Source organism: Panthera pardus, unplaced genomic scaffold (genome assembly GCF_024362965.1).
Source record: "Panthera pardus isolate Hobbes unplaced genomic scaffold, ASM2436296v1 HiC_scaffold_10, whole genome shotgun sequence".
Lineage (NCBI taxonomy): Eukaryota > Metazoa > Chordata > Mammalia > Carnivora > Felidae > Panthera > Panthera pardus.
The window spans coordinates 61,356,194-61,377,338 of record NW_026526655.1 but is presented as its reverse complement, the minus strand read 5'-3'; the positions used below and the strand labels follow the sequence as shown (position 1 = coordinate 61,377,338).

The 21,145-nt window shown below is 37.5% G+C and overlaps 1 protein-coding gene and 1 non-coding gene across 8 annotated transcripts in view; one reads left to right on the top strand and one right to left on the bottom strand.

Moving 5' to 3' along the window:
- The window catches only part of METTL8 (methyltransferase 8, methylcytidine), an 84,970-nt gene that overhangs the window by 44,192 nt on the left and 19,633 nt on the right, over positions 1 to 21,145 (bottom strand). The window contains exon 1 of one of the 7 annotated variants that reach the window (XM_053907733.1): positions 18,039 to 18,631. The exons of the other annotated variants lie outside the window; for them this stretch is intronic. The gene's annotated coding sequence lies outside the window, so the exon portion shown is untranslated. Of the gene's footprint in view, positions 1 to 18,038; positions 18,632 to 21,145 lie in introns of those variants that run through there. 7 annotated transcript variants of the gene reach the window in all.
- Positions 7,817 to 7,925, top strand: LOC128772787 (small nucleolar RNA U13). The gene has a single exon (XR_008416940.1). It is a non-coding gene; the product is annotated as a small nucleolar RNA U13 (small nucleolar RNA).

The following is a 21,145-nucleotide window of genomic DNA, read 5'->3' as shown; positions in this document are numbered from 1 at the left end:
ATATTTGTAGGGAATATTTCACAACCACTAGACCGAAAACCAAAGTATAGTAGTATCAGAATAAGAAAGCAAACCTACTAAATCTCCTTCCCTGGGCTGAGCTGAATAATATGAAATTTAGTCAAATAATAAGTAAATACTGTAGTAGTAGATGAGCCCAGCAATTCTTAATTATAACAACCCTGTATACATTTATTTGTAAGAATAGTCAGTAATACATTTGCAAAACAGATTTCCCTGTACAAAACATAAATCATAGCTCAAGAGGAGAATCATCAGTTGGTTAGTCAATTCCATCTCCATTTCTGGAAGAATAATTTTAACATTAGCCATCTTAATTATGTACTGGCAAATATGTTGGCTTACAATCTTTACAGAAAAGTATCAGAAAGAAGCTGTGAAGAGCTTACTTTTTATAATAAAAATCCATTGTTCTACTGCTCAGCATTTCACCCCGACTCAGTTGTTCACCAAAACATTCAGCCTAATGCTGTAAGCTGCCAGATAGAAAGAGATGCTAAAAGCTGTGTATACATAATACACATTAGAGACTATCTAAGGTACTATTACGTGTAAAAATGACGTGTATTATATACATCCTTTACCACCTTACTGAAAGGCAATGGATTTTGACTGTGATTTTCAAAATGAACTGCAGAATGTCAAAAACATCTCATTGTGCTTTTAAACATAAAATTCAAGATCTTCTTTTTGGAGGAAAAAGAAAGGCTTAGTTATACACCAAAAAGACTGTAATGGTTCCATTCAAATGTGACTAACAGTGATGAGAAATGAAACATTCAATAGCTACTGCAGATCTCCTGTTTCTTGTTTGTTTTTCCTTCTCTGCTAAATGCAAGCTCTTTGGTGGAGGCAAATGAAATTAAATGCTCTGCCTACCACTACCTTTCCTCTGATGTGCCTTTGTTCTTTTCTCCTGCCTGTGTTCCATGTAAGACTAACAAAACCCTACCTGCACAATTATTTTTAGAGCTCTCTTTCTGCACTGAATATTATTCATAAAATCTGTATGCTGAAGAGTAGAAACTGATTACACCTAGAAAGAGAGGCAATTCATGCTCAAAAGTGTAAAATGATGTAAACGTTTTCCACCCAGGAAAGCCAAATCAAAATGAAATTTCAATCTTCAAAAAATCATGTGATACTTATCTATATCTATCTATATAAAAGAGGAAGACAGGGGAAAAAAGATATGAGTTTCTCTCACTATAAATGATCAAGAATCTCTATAGGCAGCTGTTTAGGCAGCTTGTTTTTCTAATTAACTACATAAACATCTTTACCTCATTTATTTATTATCTGTAACAGTTACACACAGCCTTGTATTGCTCTTTATCTTTATTATTATATAAATATGATACACTTACATAATACAACATAGAAAAATACATAATAAAATTATATAAATGCCTTAACCAAATTGCAAGCTTCTAAGGGCAGCACCAAGCTGCTCATGAATTAACTGTTTGACTGATAATACAAAAATGATCCTTGTCTGACATAAATTTCATAAGAAGGAAACAACTTCATATCTTCCAGGCTGGCTCCTAAGCAGCATACAGCATGGAAGAAGGACATGACAGAAGAATGTGGCAGTATACAGACAGCTATCCAGTTACATTGATTACAGTGATTTAAAAGTGTGTGTCTTATAACTATCATGTTAGCTTAATGTCTACTAGGTCTTAGTTTCATTTTGTGATGGGAAAAGAAAAGATGGGTAAGGTCAACCCCAGACAGAATTCCGGTACAGAAAGCTGTACATGCGGGTACATAACAGAGCTTCAAAATACATGAAACTGCATGAATAAGCAGTATTTTTTTTAGTGTTTATTTATTTATTTTGAATGCGAGCAGGGGAGGGGCAGAGAGAGAGTGTAAGAGAGAAATGAGAGAAATGCAAGCAGGCTCCGCGCTGTCAGTGTGGAGCCTGACAGGGGCTCGAACTTATAAACTGTGAGATCATAACCTGAGAGGAAATCAAGAGTGGGATGCTTAACTGACTGAGCTACCCAGGTGCCCCAAGTAGTATTTTTATTTGAAATAAGACAAAGAAGTATAGCTAAAAATATTCCATTCACCCAAAAGAGGCAGGAAAGGAAGCACAGAGAAACTAAAAACAAAAGAGACAATTAGAAAACAAATACTAGGATGGCATATTTATCTTTTTAAATTTATTTTTATTTATTTTTTTGTTTTAGAGAGAGAGCATGCAAATGGGGGACACAGGCAGAGGGTGACAGAAAATCTTAAGCAGGCTCCATGCTCAATGCAGAGCCTGATGCAGGGCTTGATCCCATGACCCCGGGATCATGACCTGAACTGAAATCAAGACTGTTATGCTTAACCGACTAAGACACCCAGGCACCCCTAGGATGGCATATTTAAACCCAACTATATCAACAGTTACATTAAATGTAAATGGATTCCCATTAAAAGACATGGATTGTCAATTTGTATGAAAAAGCAAGACTCAACCACATATTGTCTATAAGAAAAGCACTTTCAATATAAAAATACAACTAAATTAAAATAAAAAGAGATACTAAGCAAATGCTGCATGAGAAAACTGGCAGAGCTATATTAATAGTGTTAAAAATAAAACCACAGACCCAAATGGCATCACTTAGGGTAAGGCCCCAAGTCAGTAAAATAAGACTTAATACCTAACCTAACTGTAATTTTAACCCCCCAGAAATGTAACCTTTAATCAGTCAGCATGAGACTTTCCTTGTCAGCACTAGGGACTTTATTGAGACACCCTTTCACTTCTCCTTAGGAGGGCAACCTTGCCTAAAACAATGGATTCTTTGCTAATAATTTCCTTTTTTCTGCTCCCTCTTTACCTTCAAAAACCTTTTCCTTTCTGTATCCCTTCAGATCTTTCTACCTGCTAGATGGGATGCTGCCTGATTTGTGAATTGGTTAATAAAGCCAACTTGATCTTTATAATTTATTAGTTGAATTTTTGTTATTTAATAACAAAGTAGACTAACACACAAAAAAGAGTATTACAGATATAAAAAGGGACATTTAATAATGGTGAGCCAATTTATCAATACATACAATCCTAAATGTGCATGTACATAATAACAGAGCTTCAAAATACATGAAGCAAAAATGAACAAAACTTTTTAAAAGGATAAATTAACAAATTCACAGTAATTCTTCAAGATTTCGATACCCCTCTCCCAGTAATAAAAAGAACATTCAGAAACAAACTATCAAGAATAAGTATATGGAAGAATTAACACCTAAATGACACATATAAAGAACACTATACCTAATAACAGCTGAATGCACATTTGTTCTTTTTTTTTTTCTTCCTTTCTTTTTTATTAGTGTCTCCCCCCTTGCGGCTAATGATTTCCTCCTGCATGGAGTGCTCTTCCTCTTCCTCTTTGTCCTTTGCCCTATCTACTCTTGCGTCTTAATGGATCCCTTATAACCCTGTCCCACCTTCTCTACAGCGTCGTCCTGGGCCAGCCCAATACACAGAGACATCTTCCTCTGACTGTTGGGGGATCTACCAGGCTACACCACTCAGAAGGCATTAACTTGTTAACTTTTTGTGTGTATTTGCATGATTTGACCATCTAGATTTTGATGTTTTGAGGGTAAGGATTCTGTTTTATTTTATTTGTATTTTTTAAAGACTGATTATTATTTTTATTATTATAATGATTTTTAATTCAAATCCAAGTTAGTTAACAGATAGTGTAATAATAATTTCAGAATAGAATTTAGTGATTCATCGCTTACATATAACACCCAGTGCTCATCCCAACAAGTGTCCTCCTTAATGCCCCTCACCCCTTCCCAATACCCCTCAAGCAACCCTCAGTTTGTTCTCTATATTTAAGAGCCTTTTATGGTTTGTCTCCCTCCCTGTTTTTATATTATTTTTGCTTCCCTTCCCCTATGTTCATCTATTTTTTTTCCCAATGTTTATTTACTTCTGAGAGAAAGAGAGAGAGACAGAGGCGTGAGCAGGGGAAGGGCAGAGAGAGGGAGACACAGAATCTGAAGCAGGCTCCCGGCTCTGAGCTGTCAGCACAGAGCCTGATGCAGGGCTCAAACTCACAGACCGTGAGATCATGACCTGAGCTGAAGTCGGACGCTTAACCGGCTGAGCCACCCAGGCGCCCCATCTGTTTTGTTTCTTAAATTTTACATATGAGTGAAATCATGTATTTGTCTTTCTCTGATTGACTTATTTCACTTAATGTAATACACTAGTTCTTTCCATGTTGTTGCAAATGGCAAGATTTCATTATTTTTGATCACCAAGTAATATTCCATCATAAATATATACCTCATCTTCTTTATCCATTCATCACTAGATGGAAATTTGGGATCTTTCCACACTTTGGCTATTGTCAATAGTGCTATTAACATTGGGGTGCATGTGCCCCTTTGAAACAGCACTCCTGTATCCTTCAGATAAATACCTAGTAGTGCAAATCCTGGGTTGCAGAGTAGTTCTATTTTTAATTTTTTGAGGAACCCCACACTGTTTTCCAGAGTGGCTGCACCAGTTTGCATTCCCACTATCAGTGCAAAAGGGTTCCCCTTTCTCCACATCCTTGCCAACATCTGATGTTGCCTGAGTTGTTAATTTTAGCCATTCTGACTGGTGTGAGGTGGTATCTCATTGTGGTTTTGATTGGTGATTTCCCTGATGATGAGTGATGTTGATGTTGAGCATCCTTTCATGTGTCTATTAGCCATCTGGATGTCTTCTTTGGAAAAGTGTCTATTCATGTCTTTTGCCCATTTCTTCACTGGATTATTTGTTTTTTGGGGGTGTTGATTTTGATAAGTTCTTTATAGATTTTGGATAGTAACCCTTTATCTGATATGTCATTTGCAAATATCTTCTCCCATTCCATTGATTGCCTTTTAGTTTTGCTGATTTTTTTTTTCCTTTGCTGTGCAGAAACCTTTTATCTTGATGAGGTCCCAATGGTTCATTTTTGCTTTTGTTTCCCTTGCCTCCAGAGGCATGTCAAGTAAGAAGTTGCTGCAGCCAAAGTCAAAGAGGTTGTTGTCTGTTTTCTCTAGGATTTTGATGGTTTCCTGTTTTACATTTAGGTCTTTCATCCATTTTGAGTTTATTTTTGTGTATGGTGTAAGAAAGTGGTCCAGGTTCATTCTTCTGCATGCCGCTGTCCTTTTCCCAGCACCACTTGCTGAAGAGACTGTCTTTTTTCCACTGGATATTCTTTCCTGCTTTGTCAAAGATTAGCTGGCCATAGATTTGTGGGTCCATTTCTGGGTTCTCTATTCTATTCCAATGATCTATTTGTCTGTTTTTGTGCCAGTACCATATTGTCTTGATAATTACAGCTTTGTAATATAGTTTGAAGTCTGGAATTGTGATGCCTCCAGCTTTGGGTTTCTTTTTCAACATTACTTTGGCTATTTCTTTGGCTTTTCTGGTTCCATACAAATTTTAGGATTGTTTGTTCTAGCTCTGTGAAGAATGCTGGTGTTATTTTCATCAAGATTGCAGTGAATATGTAGATTGCTTTGGGTAGTATCGACATTGTAACAATATTTGTTCTTCCAATCCATGAATGTGGAATGTTTTTCCATTTTTTTTGTGTCTTCAATCTCTTTCATAAGCTTTCTATTGTTTTCAGTATATAGATTTTTCACCTCTTTGGTTAGGTTTATTCCTAGGTATTTTATGGTTTTTGGTGAAACTGTTAATGGGATAGATTCCTTGATTTCTCTTCTGCTGCTTCATTATTGGTATATAGAAATGCAACCAACTTTTGAACATTGATTTTATATCTTGTGAATTTGCTGAATTCATGTATCAATTCTAGCAGGGTTTTTTTGGCGGAGTCTTTTGGGTTTTCTACATCTAGTACATGTTATCTGTGAACAGTGAACATTTGACTTCCTCCTTGCTGATTTGGATGCCTCTAATTTATTTGCGTCGTCTGACTGATGAGGCTAGGACTTCTAACATCATGTTGAAAACAGTGGTGAGAGTGGACATCCTTGTCATGTTCCTGTCGTTAGGAGGAAAGCTCTCAGTTTTTCCCCATTATATTAGTGGTGGGCCTTTCATATTTGGCTCTTATGATCTTGAGGTATGATCCTTCTATCCCTACTCAAATCCCTACTCTATTCCTCAAAAAGAAGGTTTTTAAGAAGAAAGGATGCTGTATTTTGTCAAATGCCTTTCAACATCTATTAAGAGGATCATGTGGTTTTTATCCTTTCTTTTATGTATCACACTGATTGATTTGCGGATATTGAACCAGCCCTGCATCCCAGGAATAAAACCCACTTGATCATGGTGAATAATTCTTTTAATGTATTGTTGGATCTGGTTTGCTACTATCTTGTTGAGAATTTTTGTGAATGCACATTTTTGTGAATGTGCATTGGCAAATATCTTCCAAGGCAGACCACATATGCCATTCTACAAGATAAGTCTCAGTAAATCCCAAAGTATTAAAATCATACAGAGTATGCTTTCTGGCCATTAACAATGTTTAATGTTAATATTTCTGATGAATTGATTCATTAATAAATATTCCTCCTGAGTTTTGGTAATAGTTATTTTCTTGAAGTCTACTTTGTCTAAGATTAATATAATCCTACCAGCTGTCTTATGCAGTATTTCATATGTTTATATATATATATAAATATATATATACGCATATACACATATATATACTTACATATACGCATATGTGTATATGTATATGCATATGTGTATATATATATATATATATACACGCATATACTTACATATATATATGTGTATATGCGTATATATATATATATATATATACACACATTCTAAATGCATTTGTGTGCTTACATTTAAAGTGCATATTGTTGGTTCTTGCTTTTTTAATCCAAACTTTAAAGGGTAAGATATCTAGAAATTTTCCCAAGTACTTAGAAATTAAGCAACACACATCTAAACAACATATAGGTCAAAGATTTACATGAGTTAGTAAATCTTAAGGTAAATTAGAAAATATGTGGAACTAAATAACAATGAAATGTTAAAATATCAAAACTTATAGGATGTACCTATGTTTAGAGGAAGATTGATAGTTTTAAATGCTTCTATTAGAAAGAAAGAAAGATCTCAAATCAATGATCCAGTTTCAATCTTAAGAAGCTAGAAAAATAGTAAATGGGATGCAAAGTAAGTGGAAAGAATGAAACAACAGAAACTAAAAGCAGAAATGGGGGCACCTTGGTGGTTGAATGTCTGACATCAGCTCAGGTCATGATCTCACAGTTTCTGAGTTCGAGCCCTACATAGCAGCTCTGCTGACAGCTGGGAGCTGGGAGCCTGCTTTGGATTCTGTGTCTCCTTCTCTCTCTGCCCTTCCTTTGCTTGCATTATACCTCTCTCTCTCTCAAAAATAAATAAAACATTGGGGCGCCTGGATGGCTCAGTCAGTTAAGTGTCTGACTTCGGCTCAGGTCATGATCTCAGGGCTTGTGGGTTTGAGACCCAGTGGCGTTGGCTCTGCACTGACAGCTCAGAGCCTGGAGTCTGCCTCCGATTCTGTCTCCCCCTCTCTCTCTGCCCCTCCCCTGCTTGTGCTCTCTCCTCTCTCTCAAAAATAAATACTTGAAACAAACACACAAATAAATATTAAAAAAAATAAGGGCAGAAATCAATGAAACAGAAAATGGACAAAACAGGGAAAATCAAAGTCAAAGCTGATTCTTTGAAAAGATTAATAAGACTGATAAGCTTCTGGCAAGACTAATCTCCAACACTTGTGTCTCAAACAATGCAAATTTCTGGATCCTTTTGTAGTTCTTAAGTGTAAGGATTGGGTGTTCATGCTGTTGTGTTGTGTGACATGTGCTTCCCTCAAACCTTGTTATGACCTCAGCACATTACTCATCTAATGTGAAAAAAAATGAAAAAAAAACCACAAATTTCCAATAACAGGAATAAAATAGGAGGCATCACCACAGACCCTATAGGCATTGAAAAGCTAATAATGAAGTATTACAAAAAATTATATTCCATTTATTAGATGAGATAAATGCCATCAAAACCACAATTTAGCAATAACTTACCAAAACAGCACAAGAAAAAAAATTCAAATAGCCCTAAATTTATTAAATAAATTTAATTTGTAATTAAAAGCAAAATAAACATCATACCCATTAGGATGGCTATTATTTAAAAAAAAAGGATGTGGAGAAACCAGAACCTTTGTGCATTGGTGGTGGGAATATAAAAGGGTGCAGATGCTGTGGAAAACAGTATGGCAATTCTTCAAAATATCAAACATGGTATTACTGTGCAATCCAGCAATTCTACCTCTGGATGTATACCCAAAGTAAGTGCAAGGAAGGACTTGAAGAGATATTTGTACATCATGTTTATAGCAACATTACTCATAATAGACAAAAGGTGGAAAAAAACCTGAGTGTCTACCAAAAGATGAATGGATAAACAAAATAACATATACGTAAAATGGAATATTATTCAGTTTAAAAAGAAGGGAATTTCAATGCATGCTGCAACATGGATGAGCCTTGAAGAAATTATGCTACGTAAAATAAGCCAATCATAAAAGGACAAATGTAGCATCATTCCTCTTACATGAAGTTCCTAAAATAGTTAAAAATTCATCGAGGCAGAAAGTAGAATGGTGGTGGGCTACCAGGATGAGAGAATGGGAAGTTAAGTGTTTAATGGGTATATAGCTTCAGTTGGGGAAAAAGCTCTAGAGATGGATAGTTGTGATATCTGCACAACAACGTGAATATACTTGATGTCACTGAACTGTATACTTGAAAAAGATTAAAATGGGGAGCACCTGGGCAGCTCATATCAGTGAACATCCAACTCTTGATTTCAGCTCAGGTCATGATCTCACAGTTTGTGGGATTGAGCCCCACTTGGGACTCTCTCTGCCCCACCCCACTTGCACACATGTCCGCGTGCACGCTGTCTGTCAAAACGAATAAACTAAAAAAAAAGATTAAAATGTATGTTAAATTTTATATATATTTTACCATGATAAAAAACAAAAAACCTGCCTACAAAGAAAACTGCAAGCTCCAATGGCTTCACTAGTGAATATCAAACACTTCAGGAAGAAATAACAAAATCTTACGCCGAGTCTTTCAGAAAATAGAGGAGAGAACACTTACCATTTTGTTTTATGAGGCCAGCATAACTCTGATAAGTAGAACAAGTGTATATTTGAATTGTTTGAATATTGGCTACACTGTTACAATGCAGCTTTTCTCATAGACTTAGCGCTTCTCATTGTAGTTTCAAGTTATCAAGTGTTTGTCAGAAATAAAACTTGAGGGTATCTAAAAGGGAGAAGCCTAAGTAAGAGTTTCTTAGACGTGTTTTAGTGTGCTTTAATTGCTAAGGCTGATATTTAGTCTGAGTTCCTTTAGTTCAGAGAAGAGAAAAATGAAGGTAACAAAAATCTTCACAAACCCTTGTTTGGTGTTTAGAAAGTTTTTGTTTATTGTTGGAAGCACCTGAAAGAGTTTTGTGGTCTTCACCCTTCATTTAACTTAGCTCAAACCAATTCTGCCATATCAAATTCTAGTCCATAAAATCATACGGTATTTTATTTACTTTTTACTTTACTTTCTTTTACTTACTTTGCCTATAGGTTCCTACTTGCAGCTCACCATCCCATAGTGGTTCTTCCTATCGAGTCTTGTCAAGGTCAAAGTGAAACAGAATGAGCATGACTTCAGGGCCATGGCCCTCTGAGATTTCAATGCCACGACTCAGTCATGAGTAGTTAATTGGCTAAAGAAATCACTAAGGAACAGATCCAAAAAGGAACTGAAGCTCAGATAAATATCAGAGTGATATCAGAATTCATCAGAGTAAATATCAGAATTTTATTATCTACAACATTATACTTTTTAGTTGTAAGTACACAGAGGTATGCCATGAAATGCTGACAGACTTTCTGCCAGCGTAGATACAGCTAAGTGTGGACCTATTTTAGAATGCAAGGAAAAGCACAAATGTACAAAATGCCTCAGGTTCCACATACAGTATGACAAGCCAAGGAGAAGATGGTTTTAATACCACTCTGCTGGGCTAATCACTTGTGCATAGCAAAAGAAGAAGCCTTGGTATAGAAGGAAGATCTCTGCCCTACCTCCGATTTTGGCAAAAGGCTTTGCTTTCTACTAAAATGGAGCCCTTTTCACAATGACTCACCCATCTGTTTTACCATACCAACAAACTATACCATATTCTACCAGAATATGTAAGATGTACAAGGATATTTCATATTACAAACATGAAAAAGTGTTTCTTAAATAACTGAAAATTTAATTTTTATAGAATAATAGTTTTAAGTACTTTTTAAGTAAAAAGAATAACTTCAGTTGAAGGAAACACTCCATACTAAATTTTGAAAACTGAAAAAAATATTTGAGGAAGTAAAAGCACTGATCCCAATTTATCTTTCATGTAAATCTCAACTAATAAAAAAGTTAAGTATTTGCCATGTGTGAGACCCTATTCCAAGCACTTTACATGTATTATCTTATTTAACCTCTATTTCCCTATCACAGGGCATTATTTTTATACCCACATTACAAAGGAAAAACCCATACAGGATGACATAAAACTAACATGCTTAATGGTCACCCAACCCATAACTGATGAGGCTTTAATTTGAACTCAAGCAGTCTAACTGGAGAGTCCACGCTCTACCTTTCATTGCATGTTGTTTTTACATCTTTGTTATTCACATACATATAAATCACCCATTTGCCTTCTACTTTTGTACATCATACCTGCAAGCAAGAAGGATTACAGCATTGATTCTCCAGTCTTTACTGGGGTTGCTAATTTGCTCTGACTGATTTAAGGAGGCCTCCTTCATTTTTTGCAATTCTGTTTCTTCTCTTGGGCCTTAATTAAATAGCAAGCAATTCCAGTGGGAGACACTAGTCCCCAGATTTAGGAAAGCATCGTTACACTTTTGCCAATACTCAAATCTCAAGATACAGGCAAAGAGCTCTTGTATCACCTAAATAACGTAACATTTTAATACCCATTTTATTCTCGCTGGTCTTCTACTTTTACACAGCTGAGGGTTAGAGGCAAAGGAGGACCTTACTTGCCTTCTATCTAAGCTTGATCCTAAGATTGCTGTCTCACATCTCAATACTACCAGAAAAGCACCAAAGAACTAGAGCAAATAGTACTGCTGTTTGTGTGAATCTGTAACAGTTATCCTTGGAGCATTCAGCTGGCTCTAAGCAAAAACTATTTGTTAGGCTCCCCAAGAATGATTCCCAGTTGTCTCAGCTAACTGAAATCACAGGAAAAGAAACTGCTGTTAATCATACACTAAATGCCTCCCCTCCACTTAAAAGTTAACTCCCCTTTGATGTTTCCTGGGTTCTGAGCATCTTAAAAGATAAATTAGCGAGACATTTGTGTTTTTACCTTTGTCACTGTTTAGCTTTTCTTCTCAGTTGGGAAGCTGGTACAAAGGTTTCATTCAGAGGAACAAACATCATCTAGATAAAACTGCACTAACATTACCTGAGAGGCTAGCATTAATGAGAGCAAATTAAAGTGCTATTGTTGTACTGTTTTTGGATAGTGAAAGCCGACAGGTAAGAAACACTTAAGTATCAACTACACTGCAGTGAAAACTAAAGCTTCAATTAACCCTGGCAATTTCTAAGAACTCCAAGGGTGACCATCTGTGAGGCAAACAGCTCAGAAAACTTATACATCTTGTTTTAATCTTTCTATGGATGATTATAATTTCAGGGTATAAATAAGGCTATTAGCAAGAACAGAACAACAACAATAATTACAGTAAGTATTTGCAGAGCACTTTGATCACACCATGACATCAGTCACTTTGCAGCTTCAAAATGGAAATCTCATGCTCAGTGTTTGGTCACTATGACTGCCCTTAAAGGGGGCCACACCATGTACTCACGAGGGTCTACTGGGACTCACAAGTTCTTTAAGGGATTTCATGTCAGCCCATCTTAAAGGGGCCTCAATCCTAAACATCTGAAGGATATACCATTCTATTTACACTGGAAGTTGTTTCCAAAATCATTATGCTGGACCAGAATGAAATCTGTTTTAACTCATTCACCTGGCATTTCACATTTGTGTGCACTATGGTAACCTCTGGAGGCATTAATTAGATTTGGTGGGCTGAGAAAGGGTACTAAGTTACATGCATACTTTATGTGCTATCAGTCTCGACAAGTGTTAGTAAAAAATGCACATGGATGAGATTGATGTAGTTCATCTGTTAACGAGACTTCTGCTTTTTGTTCATTGCAAAGGTCTCTATCCCTAGGTGTAGCAGATGGCAGAAGGTACTTGTACACATATACAGGATTTACCCAGTCACATTTTGGACTAATGTATCAATAACGCTCCCCTGTTACAAAATGGAATATTATAAAAACTTTATATCATAAATGGATGTTAGGTATAAAAAGCCTGAAATACAGAATCAGTGAATAAAGGTGTCCAAATGAATGTATTTCTATAATTTCAAAATAACATGGAATTTAGGTAAGCAGAAGCTATAGCACTGTGTAAATTCTACTTTAAAGAACTACAACTAGTTACAACTTGCAAAAAAACAAGGCAAACTGCACCATGGACTATCAGGGAGAATTCTGACTGCAAAACCACAGAAGGCATAACAGAAAAGGGGCCAAAGAATAAAAAGTAGGATTCACATGAATGGTACAATTTCTACATGAGAAAAGACAAGATGAAGGTCTCCAGAGAGGAATATTGAATTGTCTAGGATTATAGAGTGGATGGCCAGAGTATGTTAGATTCTACAAAAGATGAACCTGTGCTTTCTACCTGTGTTCCCACTTGGATCACTCATGGTTTTTTCTTGTATTGAAGAGTCTTCTTGGACTGGTTTTCTATCCTTAGGCTTTTTATCCAATAGGAAACAGATCCCTGGTTTCCTTGTGGTCTTGTGATTACTTGGAGCATCTGTGATTATTCCACCATCTTGTTCTTATTCAAAAGATTAGTCTTCCTAAAAACTCACTTTTCCAGCTTCTCTTACAGCTAGAGGAGACAAGACACCAAGTTCTAGCTGACAGAAACCTGTTAAGGAGCTAATGTCGTTGCTTTCCTACAGAGGAAAAGGGGGCAGAGGATATCCTGCTGGCACAATGTCACCCTACCTCTTTCCTGAACTTAGATGCAATGCTATGTACAAAGGAGGAAAAGGATCTGATTCTTGATGGCAACCCTGAACAGGTAAACCAATGTTAGTTACCACCTTCCCTCTGGACTTCTTGCTAGGTAAGAAAATAAGTCCTTATATATTTTAGCCACTATTAGGTTTTCTGTTATTTTTTCATCCAAGAGGATTCTAAGATACAATATCCACTACTGTTAAGTCCTGGCAATCCAGGGACAAATCCATTTGGTTTCTGACCTTAAGGATCTTACCATCCAGTGAAGAAGAATGAGATGCAAACAAGGAGTCCTGACGCATGTGTGGTAAAAGTGGGTACAAGGTGCTATTAGAGCAGAGAAGAATGAATGATTAAAGGCTATTGGTAGTGGCCAGGAAAGTTTCTGGGTGGAGGCAAAATCTGCGCTGGGTCTAGAAGAATGAGTGGCAATATTCCAAGGAGATAAAGATAAAAGCCAGGACATTTCAGGCAGAGGGACTGGCACAATTAAAGACAAAAAAGTGTGAAAGCATATGGTACATTCAGGAAATAAAAATTAATTTGGAAAAGGATGCTAATAAGGTAACTTTGAAAATGAATTAGTCTTTAAAACTAAAGGCAAGAAGTATAATAAACACTGTAATCCAGCTGAAAAAGGGTTAACAATTCTGAAAGCACTATAAAAACACACTGGAATTGAACAATTAAGAAAAAAAATAGTAGATGGTGGGAACCAGGTTTCTCACTGGGAATGGAAGGTTACAAACAAAGGGAAGAAGCTTGGAATGATACATGTGGTAATGGATTAGAAATGGAATCATCAGTATGAACTCATGTATAGCTTTATATAAATACAGATGTCATATATAGAAATATTTGTAGATATGTATATACATGTTAGCAAGTTAGGATATATACATATATTTCCTTACTCTGCTGGCTGAGAAGGCCTAGAAGTAACCACATCCCAGTAGCAACAAGCACATGAAGCACCCAGATCTTGGTTTCTACTACTATTCTCTAATAAAAGGAACTAATGCTCCTTGGAGAAATGACTGATGCTAGGACTGGGGCAAGGAATATACAAGATGAGTTTGGAGCATCTAATAAGTGCCAGAAAGTAAGGACATGCTCAAAAATAAAATAAAACAAACAAACCCCCAAACCCCACAATGAAAGAGGTATGTTAAAGGGACATGTGAGCCAACTGAAAGAGCTCCTAATGGGGCCAAAGCTGAAACACTATGAGCAACAAAATAGTTTGGGTTATAACCCCCAAATAAAATAAATATCCATATGTCCATATGGATATAAATGATTGATTAAATAAATAAATGAAGGAAAGGAGACAAATTTCCCATGCAGAAGAATTCCAAATAACTTATGTAGATACTCCATCTTCAAGGGGTGGACCATAACTTCTTATTCCTTAAGTGCAGGCTGCACAGAGTGACTTCCTTCTAAAGAGTACAGTATGGAGGGGCACCTGGGTGGCTCAGTTGGGTAAGCGTCCGACTTCAGCTCAGGTCAGGATCTCGAGGTTCCCAAGTTGGAGTCCCGTGTCGGGCTCTGTGCTGACAGCTCAGAGCCCGGAGCCTGCTTCGGATCCTGTGTCTCCCTCTCTCTCTGCCCCCTCTCCCACTCACACTCTGTCTCTCTCTCAGAAATAAATAAAACTATTTTTTAAAAAAAGAGTACAGTATGGAAAGGGGAAGAAAGTTAACTCTGAAGTAGAGAAACTTGACAAACACTAACTCAGGTAATCAAAGTTAACATCAACAGTGATGTCATGTTGATAGTATGTATTCTTTTTTTAATGTTTATTTTGGGAGAGAGAGGAAGAGAAAGAGAGAGAAAGAGAGAGAAAGAGAGAGAGAGAGAGAGAGAGAGAGAATGAGTGGGGAGGGGCAGAGAGAGAGAGGGAGAGAGAGAATCCCAAGTAAGCTCCATGCTGTTAGCACAGAGCCTGACTTGGGGCTCAGTTCCACAAACCACGAAATCATGACCTGAGCCAGAATCAAGAGTCAGACACTGAACTGACTGAGCCACCTAGGTGTGTCGATAGTATGTATTCTTGACATGATGTAATGAGAATGGCACTTTGCCTCTGTGTTCTTCTTCCTCTCCCCAAACCCATAACCCCAGTCTAATCATAAGAAAAACATCAGACAAACCTCATTTGAGGAACATTCTTTAAAATACCTGATAGTACTCTTCAAAACCATCAAGGTTATCAAAAAAAACAAGGTAATCTGAAGGGTGCCTGTGTGGTTTAGTTGGTTAAGCATTGGACTCTTGATTTTGGCTCAGGTCATGATCTCACGGTTTGTGGGATTGAGCCCTGTGTTGGGCTTTGCACTGGCAGAGCCCGTTTAGGATTCTCTCTTTTCCTCTCTGCCCTTCCCCTGCTCATGCTCTATTTCTCTCCCAAAGTAAACATTAAAAAAAAAAAAAAAAAAAAAAAAAAGTTAATCTCAGAAACTGTAAGGGCCAAGAGGAACCTAAGGAGACATGACAACTAAATGCAATGTGGTGTCCTGACTGAGATTCTGGAACAGAAAAAGGATATTAGGTGAAAACTAAGAAAATCCAAGTAAACTATGTACTTTACTGTAAACAGTAATGTATTGACACTGGTTCATTAATTGCGACTAATATACCATACTAATATAAGATGTTAATAATAGGAGAAACTTGGTATGGAATATATGGTAGCTATGCTATTTTCACAATTTTTCTATAAATCTAAAACTGTTCTAAAATGAAAAGTTTATTTAAAAGAATTAACTTTGTATGCTTACAGTCTATGATGTGAAGGGCAGACAGGGGTGGGGGTAGGGGTGGGAGGTGTTTATAAGGCTGGAAATTTAGGCCGGAGCTAGATAGGAATCTTTCTACCAAATTAAGCAGTTTCAATGTTTTTCTAAAGGCACTGACAACAACTGAAGAGTTTTAAACAAGGTGAGCAACATGACCAGATTTGTATTCTATAAAGACTATAATGATGGTTTTATACTACCAAACTACCAAAGTCGGACACTTAACTGACTGAGCCACCCAGGAGCCCCTTTGCATGTATAGCTTTTAAAATCTTCATATATGATCCTGGTGCACATCAATGGTTGAGAACCACTCCTACACAGAACTGATTAAATGAGGGTTCCACACAATAAGAATTTGTCAGAGATCATGGGAGCTAGAGAAGACAGTAGCATGAAAATCAAGGAAGGGGCCAAGTCAAGACATATTTTAGAGTCAGAATCAATAGTTTTGTTTTGTTTTGTTTTGTTTTTTTTGTTTTTTTAATGACTAGATGTGAAAGCAGGATGAAACCAAACATGAAACACAACTTCTGGCTTGGGTAGCTGGGTAGAGGATGAGACTATTCACGACAGAATTCAGAAAAAAGGTTATGACAATGGTGGGACAGTGGTAGAGAAGAGAAGATAGATTGTTTGCACATAACAAATTTTAAGGATCCCACAATATATTTAAATGGGTATTGCAATATGAATTTAGGTAGCTGGTAGGCACTAGAGATGTAGATTTGGGAGACAGATCACTGGTTTCCAGGTGGTGGCTGAAGTCATGATGAATTGACCAAGAGAAAAAATGAGACAGATGGAACTCATAGTAATACAACACTTAGGAGACGGGTACAGGAAGAAGAATCAGCTTCTGTGATCAAATACTAAAGAACACTAAAAGAAACTAAAAATAACAGGTTTTGGAAGCAGAGATCAATGATGACCTTTATCAAAGTGTTTTGATCCTGGCTGTGCCAGCAGAAGGCAGAGTTGAGGGATAAGTAGGTCAATATGAGTAGGGGAGGTAGTGAATAGAGATGAGTCTGATAGGCGGTGGAAAGGAAAAGAGAGAACTTGACTAAATCTTGAGGTGTCACCTAGATCAAAGAAGAGTTATTTGTTAAGATGCAGAGAATCTTGAGTATCTTTGTAGAATGAGAGAAAACCTAATATTGAAAAAAAAAATAGAATGAAAATACTGGAAAGAGATGGATGGTTGACAAACAAATTTCAAGAAGTGGGAGGAAGGGTGGGGAATTAAGTACACCAAAAACATGTTAACTATGTAAGATGTCAAGAACAATCTCATCCTCTGATGAGTGAGAACAGGTGAGTTTGTGGTGGAAGGGAAAATTGTTCAGTGAGTCCTTTCCCAATACTCTCTTCTTAATAACTTTAAAAAAAAATTGTTTTTGTTTTTTTTTTTTGAGAGAGAGAGCGAGAGTAAGTTGGGGTGAAGGGCAGAGGGAGAGCAAGAATCTTAAGCAGGGCGCATGTCCAGCATAGAACCCGATGTGGGGCTTGATCTCATGACCATGAGATCATGATCTGAGCAGAAAGAGTCAGATGCTTAACCGACCGAGCCACCAGGCACCCCCCACCCGAATCCCTGATGCTCTCTTTGTGAAAAGGCTGCAAGGTAGGGAACTTGAGAAAAGGAGGAACAGAAAAAAATGGAAAAGAAAACTAACAACATTTGAGTAAAGGAATGTTAACAGCTAATTGGTCCATCTGAAGTTGTGACTCACATTAGTGATCATTTATTAGTGGCCTCCTGAGCACTCACTCCCCACTAATAAATAGCTCGTGTATTTGAAATCTTTGAGTTTGTAGAGAAGCCACACGAGACCTGGCTGAAACTAGAGGTGAACTGTTTAATCTATGCTAAGCCAATCAGCCACATTCCAAACCTATGGGTACAGTGATTGGTTTAGAGGTAAGTATGTGACTAAACTTGTCCAACAGAGTGCACCTTAGGTCTACTGCCAGAGATTTTAGGACAAAGATGGTTTCTCGTACCTGTTATGGATGAAAGAGGAAACATGATGCCCTGTAGCTGCTGAAAGCTGTTACTAGTTAGCTCAGGCTGCCTTAACAAAATGCCAAGGACTGGATGGTTTAAAAAGTAGAAATTTATTTTCTCACAGTTCTGGCAGCCAGAAGTTCAGTATCAAGGTGGTATCAGAATTGGTGAGGTTCTGGTGAGGTATCTCTTGCTGGCCTGTAGACAGCTGTGTCCTCCATGCATGTCTGGGGAAAGAGATGTCTCTCTAGTGTCTCTCTTCTTATAAGGACACAGTTGTTTGTTTTTAATTTTTTTTAAATGTTTATTTATTTTTGAGAGAGAGAGAGAGACAGAACACAAGTGGGGGAGGGGAAGAGACAGAGGGAGATACAGAATCTGAAACAGGCTCCATCCAGGCTCTGAGCTGTCAGCATGGAGCCAGACAGGAGGTTCAAACTCAGGAATGGAAAGATCATGACCTGTGGTTGAAACTGGATGCTTAACTGAGCCACCCAAGCACCCCAGGACACAGTTTTATTGGATTAGGGCCCCACCATTATGATCTCACTTAACTATTATTACCTCGATAAAGGCCCTATCTCCAACAGTCACACTGGGGGTTGGGGCTTCAACACATGAATTGGGGCAGAGTTGGGGAGACACAATTCAGTACATAACAAAAGCCATCTTGGTCTGGCCTCAGGATGGTACAACTTTAGGGTGAAACTAACTCTGAAAGAAAAATTGAAAGATAAAAAGAAGTTAGATGCCATTGTTAAGTAGCTGGATTAAGTTTCATTTGAAGCCTGTCCCACCTCTGGCTTTTTCAGTTATTAAGCCAATACATTCCCTCAATTATTTAAGCCAATCTGAGCTTTCTGTTATCTGTAACCAAAAGAAACCTGATAGTGGGGCACTTGGGTGGCTTAGTCAGTTGAGCATCCCACTCTTGATTTTGGCTCAGATCATGATCCCAGGGTCATGGGATTGAGCCCTGTGTTGGGCTCCAGGCTGAGCCTGCAGCCTGCTCAAGACTCTCTCTCTCCCTCTGCCCCTCTCCCCGCTTGAACTCTCTCTTTCTCTCTCTCTCTTAAAAAAAAAAAAAGTAACCTGATAAAGCAGTTATATGATTTCCTCTACTACCTGGCAGTCTGGGGGCAATATATTTGTTTTTATCTAGATTAGGCCTGTCCAGGCTGGTAGTACAGAAAGTAGTAGTGACTTAGGACAGTGGAATTGAGGGTGAATAGAACTGATGACCATGAAATAAGCCCAAAATGACCAGAAATAAAAAAATAAAGAGGATAGAGGAGAAGGAGGGGTGAGGGTGGGGTGCAGCTGATGGACTTCACGGGGCTTAAGTCTGGGTTAAACAGAAATAAGGGAAAGGGGGGGCACCTGATGAAGCATGCAACTCTTGATCTCAGGGTTATAAATCAGAGCCCCATGTTGGGTGTAGAGATTACTTAAAAATAAAATCTTACAAAAGATTTTATTTTCTTTTAGGAAAGAAAAGAAAAGAAAAGAAAAGAAAAGAAAAGAAAAGAAAAGAAAAGAAAAGAAAAGAAAAGAAAAAAGAAAAAGAAGGGGAAGAGAGATAGAATGTATGGGTTAATAATGAGGCCTTCTGAGTTTATTAACCCATGTCACCTAGTAACAAAAACAGTAACACTGTAACAATGGGAAGGAAATCCTGCTTTCAATGAGAGAAGCTCTTATATGTGGCTAGAAAGAACCACAAGGTTATAAACACCCATGAAAGAGAAACTTTAGCATGGACAGGAGCTAAAAACATGATGGCCATCCACCACCTCCTTTTAACCTTCTGAAGGTCATTACAACAGATCTCCATTCCTTGCTCTTCAGGAAAAATCTCCTACTGGACACACCTATTAAAACAGGGTTTGGGGTGCGTGGCTGGCTCAGTCAGTAGAGCATGTGACTCTTGATCTCGGGGTTGTGCGTTGGTATAGAGATGACTTAAAAGAATTAAAAACAAACAAGCAAACTGGGTTTGTCAAACTGAGGTCCTATGACAATTTTTTAAATCGTGTTTTTATTATGACAATCTAAAAACAAAATCAATAGGAGCAAAGGTATAACTGCTACTTGATTTCAGTGCCTGGGTTTGCATTTATGATCTTGTTGGCAACAAGCAGCACAGATATAATATGGAAATGAAGCGTCTGAGTATATAGCACACCGCAAAAGATTCTGCAGTATCTCAAATTGAGAAAAGTGGTAAGGGAATTGAGAAGATACACAGCACGTGATAGCAAAGATGGGCTGAAGTCAAGTGAACCTACGTGGAGGAGGTCAGTACCTAATTAATAATGAGAGCTGCAATTTAGTTTTGGTAACACATCAGCAGTCACATCATGCTGTTAATTTGAATTTTATTGGCCTTGTGATGGTATTTATACTTATTTTGATTTTATAGTTGAAAAAGAGCTCTATGCACAAGGACTTTTACCTAGATTTGTATAACAATATGTCAATTTAAGTCAACCCAGAGATCTGAGAATTTTTTCCCCTTTAAATGGAGGTTTATACATTTTTCAACATTGAGAAATACTGTATTAGGAGATTCTGTTCCAGAGAATTCTCTTATTCCTTTTTTTTTTTTTAAGTTTATTTATTTTGAGAGAGAGAGTGGGACAGGCACAGAGAATGAGGGAGAGATAGAATCCCAAGCAGGCTCTGCAATATCAGTGCAGTTCCCAACCAGGGGCTCAAACTCACCAACCGCGAAATCATGACCTGAGCTGAAGTCAGACACTTAACCGACTGAGCCCCACAGGAGCCCCTCTTATTCCTCTTTAATAGCTGAAATATTGCAAAGTAGGACAGAATCACCTCAAGTCTTCTTGGAAAGCAGTTTCAAGTGGAGAGGCAAAGGGTTTGGACTAAGTTGAGTGCAGGCTCTGCCACCGGCTACCACACAACCTCTGACGGGATACTTTGTTAATTTACTCAAAGGTGGCTAATAAGAGTATTCTAAGATATAGGAAGGTCACAGAAGGTGATCTATGTAAAATATATATGTAATGTAGTGCTGGATACATGGTAAGTGCTCAGTAAACTTTAGCTGATATTACTGTCATAATCATTAACTTATAAC